Source organism: Trachinotus anak, unplaced genomic scaffold (assembly GCF_046630095.1).
Source record: "Trachinotus anak isolate AG129_WGS33_773 ecotype Australia unplaced genomic scaffold, CSIRO_AGI_Tana_v1 ptg000013l, whole genome shotgun sequence".
In the NCBI taxonomy this organism is placed as follows: Eukaryota; Metazoa; Chordata; class Actinopteri; order Carangiformes; family Carangidae; genus Trachinotus; species Trachinotus anak.
This window is the reverse complement of record NW_027273864.1, coordinates 21,819,398-21,835,157: the sequence shown is the minus strand read 5'-3', so window position 1 is coordinate 21,835,157 and position 15,760 is coordinate 21,819,398. Positions and strand designations below refer to the sequence as shown.

The following is a 15,760-nucleotide window of genomic DNA, read 5'->3' as shown; positions in this document are numbered from 1 at the left end:
CACTGAAATTGCCACAAAACTCAGCACTGTTGCTATAGGCAATACATGATTTACACAGCCTTCAACAATGAGTCTGCCATTTTTGCTGTAGATCTACCACTGCAAGGGGAGAAATGTGCACCAGGCTACTGTGTGACTTCACAACAGCTCAGTTTTTGTCTTTTTGATTAGACTTTGTATGCAACCAGACTTGTAAGCATTTGTTGAAAAACTGAATAACCATTAACTTTACCTCCCTACACAATTTCTAGACAGCATAACATTACTTCAATGTAAATAAGTGCTTTACTTCAGTCACTATGGTTGGAACACGGCTTTCGCCCGCCACGTACACAGTAGTTAATATAATTGTGAGTTCTTTTCTCACACAGCCAATGCTGGTATGTGCTGTATGTTCCAAATATCAATTACAAGTAATTCAAACACTGAACTTATCCAATATCTGTTTACACATTTAACATTTTGTATCTGCAAAATAATTGTTCTCAAAAACTAAGATTTTGTTTTTGAAACTTAGTTAATCTGTTCCATTCCAAGAATATACATGATGAAACATCTGTACCCTCAGTATCAGTTTTAAATTGTGTTTGATACAGTTCCTAATTTTAAAGTACGAGCCTAAATGAGCCATGGGTCAACATTTGTCAAATTCCCTAAATGAAAATATTTGGCACTTATCTTTTTGAGTTAAGCACAAAATGGCTTTGTCTCACATGGCCCTGCAACCTCCAGTAATAGACTGCAAAGTGAGTGGTCCAGCTGGTTTTTGTTTATTGGCTCCCTAACCATGCCTAAATGTGACTGCCAAAGAAAAATCCCTAACAAACGGTTCACTAAAACACAAGTTCATGACATTACAAATAAAGGAAAAAAACCCTTGGGTCCAAACACAAAGTGGTTTTCCCTTTCAACAAATTTGGGCCACTGTGGGCCAGCATATATTTAGGGAGGTGACTTAGGGATGCTAACCTCCACTTAAACTAGTACAGCAGCAGGCACTCTGTCCCCTGCCCTCAGTTCATGTCTCTACAGTACCACCAGTTTCCCTCAGTTAAGTCCAGTCTTTGTGCATTTCGAGCGGCTGCTTCTGACGTACTGGCTGAATTTCATTACAGCATGCTATTACACGAGCAAGCTGATGGGCTGGCCTCAGGATGAGAAGGCCAATCAATACCGTCAGTATCTGCCCCTTCTAATCTCTGTCGCCTGTGTTAGCCCTGATATCTGTAATAGATCTTAAGGATTAGGAGGGCCCTTCTTAAGACACTTCACTTTGCTGAGAACTGGCCAGCCAGCAGGACCCATGGGGGCCAGGCCCAGTCATGCTGATCCAGCATGAGCCGCATGGGGAGTGCCAGTGGGGTGGTGAGAGCAACACACTCACAAAAACAGATGCGAAGCAGTGGCATGGCTAAAAACGAAGATAGGGGTGGGAGACATAGAAATAGGGGAATGTCACCATGGACTGAGGTGAAGAAGGCAACAGAGCAGCTATGACATCGGGAGATTGAAAGAGACGGGCAAAGAAGAGAGAAAAGGACAGTGGAGTGGGAAAGATGGTGGGTAAATGGAGAGAGCAACGCAAAGAAGGTAAGAGAGCACCGGATGAAAAAAGAAGGAGAGAGAGAGAGATAAGCAGAGAGGAGGATAAGCACCAGGCCAGGAAAGGCGAGAGCCCATGTAATTTCTATAATCCTCCTGGCATTTATACTTTCACCAGACAGATAATGAAAATGAAAAATAAAATGGAAAACTTCCCTTCTCGGACTGGGCACAGGATTTTTTTTTTTCTTTAATCTGTTGCACTGCACAACTATTTGCTTTTTCTCATTGCCCCAGTGTGTTTCAACATACCTGGCAATGTGTCACTACTTAATGCCATGATAGATGTAAGTCACTTCTATAAATACAATAGATAGAACAATAGATAGAACAACATATAGAACAACAGATAGATAGAACGATAGAACAATAGATAGAACAACAGATAGATAGATAGCTAGATAGATAGATAGATAGATAGATAGATAGATAGATAGATAGATAGATAGATAGATAGATAGATAGATAGATAGATAGATAGAATTTGCTTTGCAAGACACAACATCTAAGATTAAACTACTCAACAGTACATAAAGTCGTTAAAATTAGCTTTACTTTGACCATCAACAAGATATAAATGCTGCTTACCATTTAATACATTAGTAACTATATAACACAATAATACAGCACTCTTACAGTACTTGCTGCTTACAAGTACTACAAGTACTTTTTAATACTGGAAGTAATATTCTAATGCTCATATATCTGTACTTCAGTAAAATTATGAACGGCACAAGTATTTTTACACACAGATATTAATACTTTTAATTATGTCTTGTTACTTCTGCCACAACTAGACAGATTTGACATTTTTCACTCTACAACAAATACTTTTTTATGTGAATTGTAGCAGTGTGTGTAAAAATGCTCTCTCCCTCTCTCACCCTCTCCACACAAACACACACACCCACACACACACACACACGCACACACACGCACACACACACAGACAGGAGATTGAACTGAAGTAATTGTGAGCAAGCTGGAGGGCAAGAGCCATGTCCAATTGTTTATAATGTGCATGGCATGAGAAAGCGGCTTCGATACACTTGTAAATCAGGACAGACAGCAGCAAACCAATTAGAGAGACGTCACTGTTCATAGCCTACAATCCATGTTAGCGTTGCTTATGCTTGTCAGGATGATGAGACTTCACGGCAGACACCAGTGCCCCAGTCATTCCGAGTCACTCTCCACAGAGGAAACATACTGTTTACATAGATAATCTTGACATAAAAAGTGTGTTGACACTTAAATACCATGTGTAATACTCCCAGCTACTATTTCGGCTGTGCAGTTCACTTTTAGCAGACATCAACACACACTTCACAGGAGCAAGCTGTTTACACAATGAGAAGTTTTATATTTAAAGTTCTCGTGAGGATTTAAAAGCAGTTGTGTGCTGCACCGAAGGATACAAAAAGGGCTCCTCCCTCTTGAGTAAAATATTACGATGAAAGAAAATTGCAGAGCTTTCTTGGTGGTTCACAAAGCACTTCACTCTCATCTGCAGCTCCTTCTGGACTCAAACAAACCTGTCCCCTTCTTCTAAGCACACCACAATTAACCTCAAGTACAACCAGGTCAGAACAAAGTCATTCCAGTCATTTTCAGTCATTTCTACAACTCTGATGATGCCACTGCCCCTAATTCTTCCTGAGAACTCACTCTGCAATTGACTAAACCAAGAGCCAGATTAATGTTTTCCTATAGCCCTAGGCGAACTAATGTAATTGCAAAAAGGAAATGCACAAAAGCCAAATGTACTAATCACCACGACAGCCCAGTACTATGTTCCTTCCAAGGATGTGTATGATCAAGAGGACAGTGTGAAAAACTGAGATTCTGTTTATCAGAGGTTGGCTATAGCCTTGAATTGTGTTTGTTACACTAGTCCTTGAAAGTCTTCCACAACTTAAGCCTCAGTATTGCATGTTTATTTAGGCCGTTTAATTGATTTTTCCATTCAATATTATCTAAATGAACTGTTTGAGAGACAGCAAACATGTAGAACGAATACACTGTTGAAAATAATCATAACTTCACACTCACCAGCTGTCACAGTGTGTTATTGTTTTTCAGGTAACTTTTTTGAATTTTAAAGCCTGTGCAAGTCACTGTTAGTATGGTTATATCAACCCAAATCCTGGGGCAACTGATGATGTGTGCTTTAGCTAGCGTTTACCTGTTGCCTGCATGAGAGGCATTCAGGGAACATCTGTAAATTGTAGATATTCGATGGGTTTCAGGATCAGTCTCAGATCCCCACTGCTACCAATGTGACTCTTTTACAAGCAACACTCCCTTACTCTATCACTCCACACAGTTCTTCTGAGTCAGAAAACAAGACTACTTGTCACTATGAATTTTGGGCACTGGGTGAACAACACTAAGTGCTCCAAAGAGCTGCCAATGACAGAATAGGTTGAAATAACATGAATCGTTCTAGTGAGAGTTATACCCTTTTCACACCAAAATTAGAGCATGTAAGCAGGTTTTTTTTAAAAGCCTGTAAACCCTCTAAAAAGGGCAACTGACTCCTTTCTGCCATACAGGTTTGCCTTTCTGTTCACACTGGGAGGACACACAATTTCAGGGTGCAACGTCAGCACATATCGTTAAAGAGCACACACAGACACACACTGTTAGCTGCCGTGCAGACTTGTAAAAAGCATCCGTTGCATATCATCCCAAGTCTGGTGCTCCTGTGTGTCGGAGCCTTCACGTGACACTCTTCAGTCTGTGATTGTGTGCTTTAAAACTTATTTCTGGGCTGCACTCGTTCATGTATCCTCAAATGCAGCTCACACTCAGTGGAAGGTGTGGCTACAGTGTTTCAGCACCATGCTGGGTAGGCGACAGTCCTGTTTACAGTGTTTGTGTGCCCTGAGCACAAAAAAGGCAAAAAATTAGCTCATTCACCCAGGTGTCATGTTTACATCACTGCCGACCAGAGCTGGAGCTGATACCGGTGACTATTGCATAGTCATTCAACCCATGAGTGAATGCCGATTTCATGCTTGCAGCAAAAGCCAGATGTTAGCAGGTGTTGGGTTTTTGAGTAGTGGTGGTGGTAACACGAGCAAAGTGAACTAACTAGCTTTCAACTATTTAGCTAGTTAGTTTAGCTTTTTGGTTTCCACCTTTCAAGTAATATACAAACTTAAGAGCATACTGGGTCCTCACAAATACTGCCTGCTGTAAAGGGACAGAGCTCTAACCATGCATAACTAGCAGCGTATGGGCTTGTTAAAGAGGGGATCAAAGGTCAACATTTATAGGTTATACAGGGCTATAACATGCTTCAGACAGTGTTGCAGCACGTTGTCAGTGTTTTCTTAGACATTTCGGCTTTGGTTATGCAAAATACTTTTTCATTCATTCATTCATTCATTCATTTATGCACTTCATCCGTCTGTGTAATGGGCACTGAATGTAACCTACCATACTGGTCAAAATATTCAGAACACCTCCATTTTTTCAGCTGTCATTTAAATTTACATAATTTAATGTCTCAGTGTTTCTAAAATTCCAGCAGAGAAGAAATAAACACTTGAGAGATTTTAAAAACAACGAATCATGGGATCGTCTTGTTGAACTAAATTTAATCTAAATTTCTGACTCATCCAACAGACCAACACACGTGATGTTCTTTCAACAATGAAATACTGTTCAGAAGGTTCCCACAAATGTGTTGCTCTTGCAGTTTACTTTGCTTTCACCTTCGGTCCAGTTCATCCCAAACCAGCTCCATGGGGAGACTGTGCTTTCATCATTTGAAGCCACTGTCTGTTGCTTTTTTTCCGAAGGTTTTGGGTCATTATGTGGCTGTAGAATGAAGTCCTGACCAACCAGCCTTCTTCCTAACACAGTTTGTTCCAGCACTGCCTTTGTACAGACAGAGGGTTTGAGAGTGTGTGGTTTGAAAGTCACCAACAATAGTTGGACACCTGTATCAATTGTCTGCATTAACTTTCAAGGCTTCATTTACTTTCATTGCTGCAGGAAAACTCTAAGTTAACCAGTTTCTTAAAGGACCTATTTTCTGTGAAATTTACACGATTTTTCAGTTTATGGAGACCTAAATTTATTTTATTTATTTTATTTTTTTTTACAGCTTACCTTTGTACCACTTCACAGCTTACTGTTGTACCACTTGAGGTAATGCAATGGATTTGAACTGCTTAAATTTCAATAAAAACTTTACAAATCTCAGTGTTCTAAAACTTTTCATCATTAGCGCAAGCATAATTAGATGGTGTTGCAATGGTGATTAGGTCAGTGCTTGGTTCTGTCACTAAAAGGACTGACAGAGGGCTTTTGAGTGGCTTTCCTCCTGGATCCAGTTTTGCTGTCGCTGCACAATGTAACTATCTGTCCCTTTACAGCTGTCCAAATTCATTCTCACTGCTCACACAGTGCTCAAAGCGCAGAACATTTCTGCTCAGTTTATCCAGGAAACAGAAAGGAAAGCACCATAGCAAGATGTTCAAATATAAGTCTATGGTTGAAGTCCCAGACTAGAATCATGGGCTTAAAATTATTTACTGCTGGAGGTCTTTAAATATTTGCCACACCATTTTGCCGATTAAAAGTATGAAAGTAAATGGGGTATTTGAACAAATTTTAGGCTTCATTTGAGGCTTTGCTTCTGTATTCAAATTGAAACAACTATTTATGATCTTACAAGTCCAACTCCACTTAATGCCTTCCCTATTAGAGGCTTGCAGAATAATTCTTATTTCAGCCTGCATCCAGCTTCTAAAGCTGATCCAAGGTGCTGGTATGTTACTCACATGTTCGACATGAGTCTCAAATTCAAATGTTCAGTGCAAATATCAAATATCAAATATCTAATTTGCATCCTCTTTACAAGACACATACATTACAGATTAAATAAAAGAGAAAGAGCAAGTCAAGAAAACCAGAGATAATTAATAAAAATAAGGACAAATTGTACAATTGGGCAAGTGCAAGAACCACTAAGACTGCAAAGTTATGAAACTGATTAAAGGTCAGGGGAAACAACTGAGTTTCACGATGCCGTTCAAAAATGTGCACTGATCTGCTTCTCTGTGCTTTCGCAGAGCGCTGTTCCAAAATCAAAGTGCGACATCTGTTTAAGACTAGAGAAATTAAGTCAAAGTCTCTCTTGGGGATGTCAAGTATGTTTTCCCAAACCCCAGTGCCTGGCATGGTGCCTAATGAACATGGCATCCCACGTAGTCAACAGTAAACCAATATTACTTTAACAAGACTGCATGATTTTACAGCATCTTAATTTAGTTGATAATTTTCAGCTTGGCACGCTTTTAAATTATCAACACCCCAGTACATTAACATTAGTTGCTTTAAACTGTACACATTAAGGTTTCTGGTGCATATAAGCATCTGAAGAGACATTTCACAGCAGGCATTCATTGTTTTTCCCACCTCAGTGGGTTGAATGCACAGAGGGTGGGAGTGATGCCTTTGCCACTTTGGGTTATTAACAAACGCAGTATTACCTTTTGTACTGCAACTTTGCCCATAAATATCTTGTTTAATTAGAGAATAGTAACCTATAATATGGTGCTGTCTAAAGCCTAGCATTTATCGTAAGACAACGGAATGAGGACGACACAAGAGTACAAACATTTCAATGAACCCAGCAAAGCATAAAGATGTGAACAGGACACCGGTGTGTTGTCTCTGCTGAAAGGAGCAGTCAGACAGGCTAAGGCTTACTGAGCAGTGACAGTAGTAACCATATCTGGATCTCATGTCTCCCTAAGTGGTAACACTTCTTCTAAACTCCCTCAAAATAATGTGGAAATACAGCCAGAGCTTTTAAGCATGTTTTATATGCTTGGTAGGGTCAAAAGCCTGACGTTAGTTTTCAGAGCAGCACCTTCATGATTATCATTTCCTTTTGTGGGAATATGTGAAATACTGTAATAGCATGGAGTGAGTCCATTGAGTCCATTTGAAATAACTGTTCTATAAAGTCCTACTTTGATGCAGATGATTGAGGAGGGTGATTGTCTTTTCAAGTATGCTACCTCCATGTGATGTCTGTGTGCATACAGCCAGAAATACATGCAGGAATGAAACAAAATAGCCACTTTTTAGTTGGACTGAGAGAATTTTTTTTTAAATGATGTTAATTTAATCTTCAAGCAGATTCCTCTCAGCATTCATTACTGAATCGTGTGTCATTTGACATTTTTTCCAGTTAATAGTAATGTACATTACAGAAACTCAGTAATCACATTACATTTACTAATTACAGTATCATTGCTTTGACATTTAGTGGATTGAATTTGTTTGTTGTCTTACCAGGAGCTGGGTAGGTTGATCTTCAGTTTCATCAGGTCTGAGATGCGTTAACTTGGCGCAAGGGCTTGCTCTGACAAAAGTGGATGAAAACTCCTTCAGGTAACTCCAGAGCTGTCTTATATCCATGCCGTGTATTCATAGGAGGGTAGCTGACCACTGGTAATCCTGAATTTAGGAATTGTGTTTTGGTTCATGTTAGAGGGTGAACAAACTCTGTGGCCACGCTGTGACAGGACATTTAAAGTGCTGCTGTGTGCAGTCACCAGGACTAAACCAGCTGTTGGTGGTCAATATATAACCCAAACTGTAGGCTTCCTGCCTATTTAACCACAGTGCCTAGTTTACCATTTCTAAGTGTTACAGACTCACAGTGAAAGGGTCTACATGTGCAAAAAAGTTTTTATGAAAAGTCAGCAATACTGTTGATATTACAGTCTGGTGTACACTTCGCCTGCATCAACTCTGCTGTCGTTCTGGCTGTGAACTTGGCTGTAATTAGCTCAACTTAAAGTAAACTTCCCTTTAAACAGAATACACAAATTATAGAAAACATTTACATATATCTTATGCACCTAAAGTCAATTCCAGTTTCTATACTAAAATACAAAAACCACATTTAAAGTACAAAATAATGAACACATTCTCACACCTGCATGAGTAAAACCTCACTTTACCCTTTTAACTGCATTACCTGGTTTAGCTAGCTCTGCTGCCTGACAGGTTATCCAGCAGTATCTTTTCAGTTTTACACATTATACACGAAACACTGTTTATAGTGCTGGGCTGGTACATCTCACCCCTGCCATAACTGGCCACTGATGTTAGCTGTTAGCACTTTCACTAGCCTGTGAATCGCTTATGCTAACTGCTGAGGCTAATACTTATTGCTAATGGCAAACGCTTGCAGCACATACACGCATCCCAGTCTTGCACTTAACTCAAAATTAAATTTGTTTGTTTGTTTGTTTTTACTGCACCCTATCACCAGAACAGCCTGTTTACAGTACTCTTACCTGTGCCACTCACAGCCCATCTGAGACAGTAGCAACACTTTATCTCAACTGGTGACGCTTCTTGACCGAGATGCGCACTGACGTAGGTGAGCGCAGGTCATATTTTATATTACAATAAAAATGTCTTTCAATTTTTAATTTGTTTTTTTTTTTTATTTGTACTGATTTCTATAGTGATGCAATGGAATTAAGTACAATAATAATATAATGTACAAATAAATCATAAAAAAACACAATAAGAAAGGGTGAAAATGGGACACCTATGTGTAAAGGGGGCCCAGGTACTGCATACGAATGCTCTTATAACCACAAAATAAAAACCACCCTAAAAATCCAAAAATATAAATGATCTCAAAACATACAGTTTATCCCATCAGTCCAAACATGAATCCAATAGGCGAGATACACAGCCAGAGCTCTATGGTGTGTAGAAATAAGAGCACCCATTCTGAAGTCCCCAGCTGTTCAGGGTGTAGGTTACAAGTTTAAACATATATTAGTAGCAACTGCTTTGAGCTCGTTTTAAAAGCAAACCCAGATAATGACATTTTTATTGTGTCATCAAGCTCATCCCGCAACTGTTGACCTGTACAAACCGTGGTAAAACGTGTACGTGTACGTGTTCTCACCCTTTATAAGATACTTATATATGAGGGAATGTAATTTCTGTGCGAGCAGTGAGAATGAATTTGGACAGCTGTAAAGGGACAGTCACAAAGTCTGTCATTGAGCATACATACAACATTATACATCATGCAAGAACTATGAAAGATATTACATTCAGTAAGCTTTACAAAACTGTAGCAGTGGAAAAGAAGGTCAGTGGGAGCATTTACTTTGGACCATGATATGAAATCACATGTATGATTTTGTTCTGTAAAATCTGTAGTTTCTCAAGGTATGATGTATGAGGTTCAAATAAGGACAAATGTAAAGATAGAAATGCTTCAATTGCCAGAAATTGCCTCGACCTAAAAAAAAAAAAATAAACCAATATATTTGGACTTTTTTTGTGTCAACTCCTCAATACGGTCCCTAAACTTTAAAAATTCATCAATATGAACTTATTTACTGAAGTAGTGTACTTATTTTCTTTTCATGCCACTTTATACTTTTACCCTACCTCCTACACTACATTTATTTGACAGCTTTTGTTACTGGTCACTTTGAAGACCCATGTTTTTCCAAAATGAATCTTTAGATTAAACTAGATTAAACTGCAGTACCTAATAATATTCACAAGCAGAGCTGAAATGATCAGTCAATTAATCGATACCGAGATTGTCAGAACATTCATCTCCAACTATTTTGATAATGGTTTAAGTCTTTTGTGAATTAAAAATACCAAACCTGTCATGGTTCCAGCCTCTGAAACGTGAAGATTGTACTTATACAAACTACTTTTACTGAAGTAACATTTTCATTTCAGGACTTTTACTTGTAAGGTAGTTTTTTTTTTAATATTATGTTATAAGCGTTTCTGTTTAAGTACAGGGTCTGCTGGTTTTCTGATGCAGAGTTTGTATGTAGTGACTTTGCAGTGAAGTAATGCACAGAATAATGTAACTAATGACTAATGTTGAGTAATTAGTAAAAAATTCAATTATTTTTTCAATGAGTAGCAACTAATGAGGCATTAATAACATTTGTTTTAACTTGCCCAACACTGTGTGATCTGTATTGGTCCCTTATAAATAAATAAAATATATCAAAGCAAAAAAAAAAAAGGGAAAATATGTGGTTTCAGGTGGAATTAAGAACAGTTGCGTTTTAATTTCATGATTTCATAAACAATTACCACAAGGTTTATTTATTTTTTTACCATGTGTCTTACTTTATTCTAACATTCCCTCATTCCTCCCTTCCCTTCTGAATAGGAGTGGATCAGTGAGTTTGGCGGTGCACAAATTATACAGCCACACAAGCGTACAAAAAGCTGACAGAGGCCAGGACAGAGTGTGTGCTGGTCTCTGCTAACACAAAAACCCATTCAACCTCTGAGGGCAGATTCAGCTGTGCTGGGGTGGTGCCAGGGGGATGTGCATCTTTGCTTAATGTTTTCTGTCGATGGAGCAGAAACATAGTTTGTTTTAGGCCTGTCATGGCCTGTTGGGGCTTTGCTGGATGGTGAAATGCCTTAATACATATTGATAATGATACACTGATGGTAATGGTAATAAACCACCTTTGTCATAGTGCTCAGGCATAGGAGAGTAGAATGGATTAGCCCAGGTATTATTTTCCCTTTCTCAGCCATATTTCACAGCTGCTGAGTGAAACACCAAGCCAAGCTCATTGCATATTCTGCAAAGCACATAGCATATGGTGTTGTATTAAAAATTTGGAGGTAAATCCAGAGTTATGGAGCAGTTGAAGCAGCACTTCGAGGCCCAATGCAGCAAAACACCTTAATGTCAGTCACTAATCTAGTTGCAGGTGTTCAGAGAAGCAGAGCTCAATTAAACCAAATTGGCATTCACACAGTTATTCAAATTAGTTGGGAATCAAACACTCACAAACCAAATATGCTTACCAGGGCAGAATTGCCATCTTCCCTTCAACTCCCTCCCTGCTCCTTTACCAAGACACTGTCAGGATGGGAGGAGCTGAAATGAAAATAAATTTACATTTAAATCAACCTGGAAGCCTAACAAAAATGTGATCTGGGTCTGTGCTTTTCCCACTGCCTTAATCAGAGTTTTGACGTGATGACACACGCCCCGTGAGAAGTTGCCAGGCCTGTTACTCAAGAGAGAACCAAGGTAATAAGTTATTAATGTACTGCCCGCGCTGCAATTAAGCACCAATTAAAACCACAGGTTGTGTTCCTGAAATATTACCAGACTCAAAACCTTTTAAAAGTCTCTCTGGCTTCCAGCTCATTTATAACTGAGTCTCATAAAGTAAGTGTAATTTCCTGATTATAGTGCAGAAGATTGAAAGGTTTTTGTGTTTATCACTCAAAAAAAAAACTGTGGAAAGAGTACAAAAAGGGGCAATTTCCTGTTCTTGAAAACCATTTATCCTTCAGTACAAGAATTTCTGACAAAAAAAACTCAGAAACACTTAAGTTTCAGCCATTACATGAAAAATCTTCTGTAAAATCTAGCATACAAGTGGTACTATGTTGCCATCCAGGACCATAGCTTTATCTACTGTGTGTGGAGTTATTGCATAAAATTGTTGTTACAGGGATAAATGAAGTTGTATTAGATCAGATTGCATCCAGATTTGCTGTGACAGATGTGGTCGAAATCAGAACGTGAATGACTGACTGTTGACCAACCATCAGAAACACCACTGGCATCACAGAGTGTACAGTATCTTTATAAACCAAAGTATGCACAAAATGTGAATACAAGCCGATTTTGCGTTAAGACGATCACTTTCTTTAGGTATAGTTGGGGTGAGGCCAAGTTTAACGGTGTAGAGCTGAGCCAGACAACTTGATCTGAAATGTAAGACTCGGTCTTATTACTGGTTTTTAGGTCCTCCATATTTTTTTTTAACCTGCATCTACATTTTCTTTCCCTTTTGCCATTTCCCTTTTTTATTCTTTTTATTCCTGCCTGCATCCCTCTCTCCCTATCACACGCACTGGTCCAGTGGAGAGGAAAATCAGTCAAACTATTCTATTCACTTCATATCAAATCCGGCTCATTCCCCCTCCGCATCATCTTTCTCTCTCTCTCTCTGTCTCTGTCTCTGTCTCTATCTCACCGTCTTCTTCCGCATATCCTCTATAGCGTGGATCCTCTGGTGGACTGAAAGCGGATCAGTCAATCACTCCAGTACATCCCCTTCCCATCCAATCTGACTATTTCTCTCTTGATGTTATCGTCACCTCTGTGTCTCTTGTTCTGTCTATGTGAATGCGTGTGTATTCGTTTCTGCCTGTCTGTCTCTTTGTGTGGCCTTCTCTGTCTCTCTGGTCCAGTAGATAGGGATCAGTCAAATCCAGTGGGATATGATAAGCATGTTAACAGAGCCCAAAGCATCTTTAGGAAACATGGCCAGGGATGGAAGGCCTGTTGAGGCTAAGTGAGCCTGCCACTGTCAGCAAGAGGGAGAAAACAGCCTGGTGATCCACTCGGTCAGAAACTCACACCTAAGGCTGCTGAGGAATTTGGAGGAAATTATGGCCTGTGGGGCAGTTTTGACAATAGAGAGGTAAAGTGACATTTAATGAAAGTGTGCTGGCTGTCCTTACTTTCATAAAAACCTGTGTTAAACAAACTTCTACAGCCTAGAGTGGGAGCTTTTACACAAGGTAAATAAATTAAAGTGCAACGTGACTAAATAGACTTCAAAGTACATATGATGAAAGGAATCATTTTTCATAACATATGGAGATACAGGAGAGTGCAATCACATGACATTCTCAAGGTACTTTTTTCTGAGATGATTGGAAAGAAAATGTGTGGATAGTTACCTCCCTGTATTTGTAAGATGAGCGTAATAACTTACAGAAATATGTTGCAATTATGCAGTGCAGTAAAAAAGTTTAAAAACAACTTCTCTGGAGCACAACTATGTAAACAACCTCTAATTTATTATTTAACTCAGGGACGTGGCTCATCGCACGTAAAAAGGCTTAAAGGTAACACATGATATTGAAAACTAATCTTTTAGTCACTTTGCTTTAGATCTTTTGCTGAAAGAGCAGTGGGGTTGTTGTGCGTTCTGTCTGCGACGTTGCATCACACACAGTTTCTATCTCGTGTCTATATATCCTGCGTTACATTGAAACTTTGGACCTAAACCAGCTTTACTGATGAAATGCCTCCAAGGGAACATTAATGAGCAATTTTCTGATAATACAGACCCATTTCCCTGGCAGCCAATATAATACCAACGGTTCATTCTGCGAGTATAGACCTTGTTACATTTTCTCAGGAGCACAGGTTGTTTTTTTTTTGTTTGAAATGCAAAGAGGTGAAAATAATACCATCAATACCTAAAAACTGTGAAAAAAAATTATTTTATTCAATACAAATAAAATATACAGTACAAAAACAATAACACAGTGGCACCTGGTAAGTATGAACTATGACATATAGACAAAGGTACACCTATTACATTTGGTTTAGACAACTGTAATAACAAATGGATGGTTTAAATTGTACTTTGACATGTAGTTTTCCTGATTACACATTATGCTTACATTTTTACGTTAAAACAATCTTTACAAAGGTGGCAGAGTTCTCTGAGTTTTTTGTTTGTTTTTTTCTAAGTCTACCAGTGGACCTTGGATAATCTTTGCTAAACCAAATTTCAAATAGCATGTCTGTGATTTCAGTTTTCACGATAAAGGCACTTTTTAAATTAAACTTTGTTAACAATCAACAGGACGGTAACACTATGACATGCTTTGGCATTTGCTTTGACACTTCTGCAAAAACTCTTGTTTCAACCTGTACTCAACAGTTAGTTTTATCCAGCAGCTGTTGCAACGTTTCTGCATAAATCAGAGACACAACAAGGCACTAGTATTTGCTTAACCTGCAGGATTCATAGTGAAACATATACATCATATATCATATTCCTTAGGTCACCGACTTTACAATTATTGATGTAGCTGGCAGCTTAATATAACAGTTCTTACCTCTGTCATGTGGAAATCACTTTCAAAATGAGTATGTTTGGTGTAATTCTTGTTTCTTGATACCAGTCTTCGCAGTGGCCACAGATTTCAATGTATATGAAGGTAACTGGTGTCAGGCTCCCTCAGGCAGAATGAAAGCATTTTTCTCAGTCTACTTAGTCTTATATTCATGGTTTTTGCCGTCAAAATTTCTTTTCATTCCATCGACTAGCTTGGAGTATAGCATTCACTTTTTCAGTCTGGCCTCTTACAATGAGCCTTTTAACTGTGGTTGCAAATGGTTTAAGGAGGTGACAAGTGAGGTGACGTGATACTGATGTATCTCTTCGGTTGCTGTGAAGTTTTGTTCCCGGTCCGCATTGAATTGTGTTTTGGTCTGGATCCGCACCAGTGTCATAGACTCTACTTATGAAACCTCAGATGTAGCTTTTCCAGCATTACGTTTTTTTCAGGCTCCCATCCTTCACATTAATAACACATAACTGATATGACTAACCATCAGAAAGATCTAATATAACATCTACAGGTAAATCATATCATCTACATTTACTACTTATATTTACTTAATTTTTAATTGTGCAAATTGGATACTCCATATTCTGCTATTAAGCAATGCTGATTGACTTGGTTTGTCTTGCCGGTAGTTTTTTTTCTTTTTTTTTTCGCAGGGCCAGACTACATGATTAACTCTGACGATAACATATTTTAAGTCCACCTGACATGATAGATGAGATAGTCCACAGTGTAGGATATTAGCATTTTTCTGCAGTGCCTCTTTTTGTCCAGCTTTCTCTCAGCCTGGTGCTTCAATCCTATAAATACTGAAAGAGTGGCACCCTTTTAAAGTTTGCTCAATTTTAACCTTGTCTCGACAGCACATTTTTGTTGTTCTTTTTTTCCCCCTGCAGACAGTTTGCATTGGAGCTGGTTTTGTGACAGGGACACATTCATCATGTAATAAAGTGATGCAAGCTGTTACAAAATGCCAAAATGAAACTCAGCGACTATGAGTTCTGTACAGTAGTGAAGAGGAATTGTTGCTATTTCAGGGCTGTTTCTTTTCCTGCATGCCCAATGATGTTCGGTTAGAGACAAATGATTAACTCTTGCTGGTACCAGTTCAGTGTGTGTATGTGTGTAAGCTAGAGAGACTGAGCTTTGAAAAGAGAAATTATTTGTTTTGATCCATTTGGTAGTTAATATTTCTACATAACAGTAACTA

At 38.7% G+C, this 15,760-nt stretch overlaps 1 protein-coding gene across 11 annotated transcripts in view; it reads right to left on the bottom strand.

Annotated features, from left to right (window-relative positions):
- Positions 1-9,037, bottom strand: part of LOC139630484 (cadherin-22) — a 220,045-nt gene extending 211,008 nt beyond the window's left edge. For 9 of the 11 annotated variants that reach the window (XM_071493972.1, XM_071493976.1, XM_071493971.1 and 6 more), the window contains exons 1-2: positions 8,934-9,037; positions 7,921-8,085 (exon numbers count right to left, since the gene is read on the bottom strand). The gene's annotated coding sequence lies outside the window, so the exon portion shown is untranslated. The other 2 variants (XM_071493974.1, XM_071493973.1) reach the window with 2 other exon arrangements.
- Positions 9,038-15,760: the final 6,723 nt, after the last annotated feature.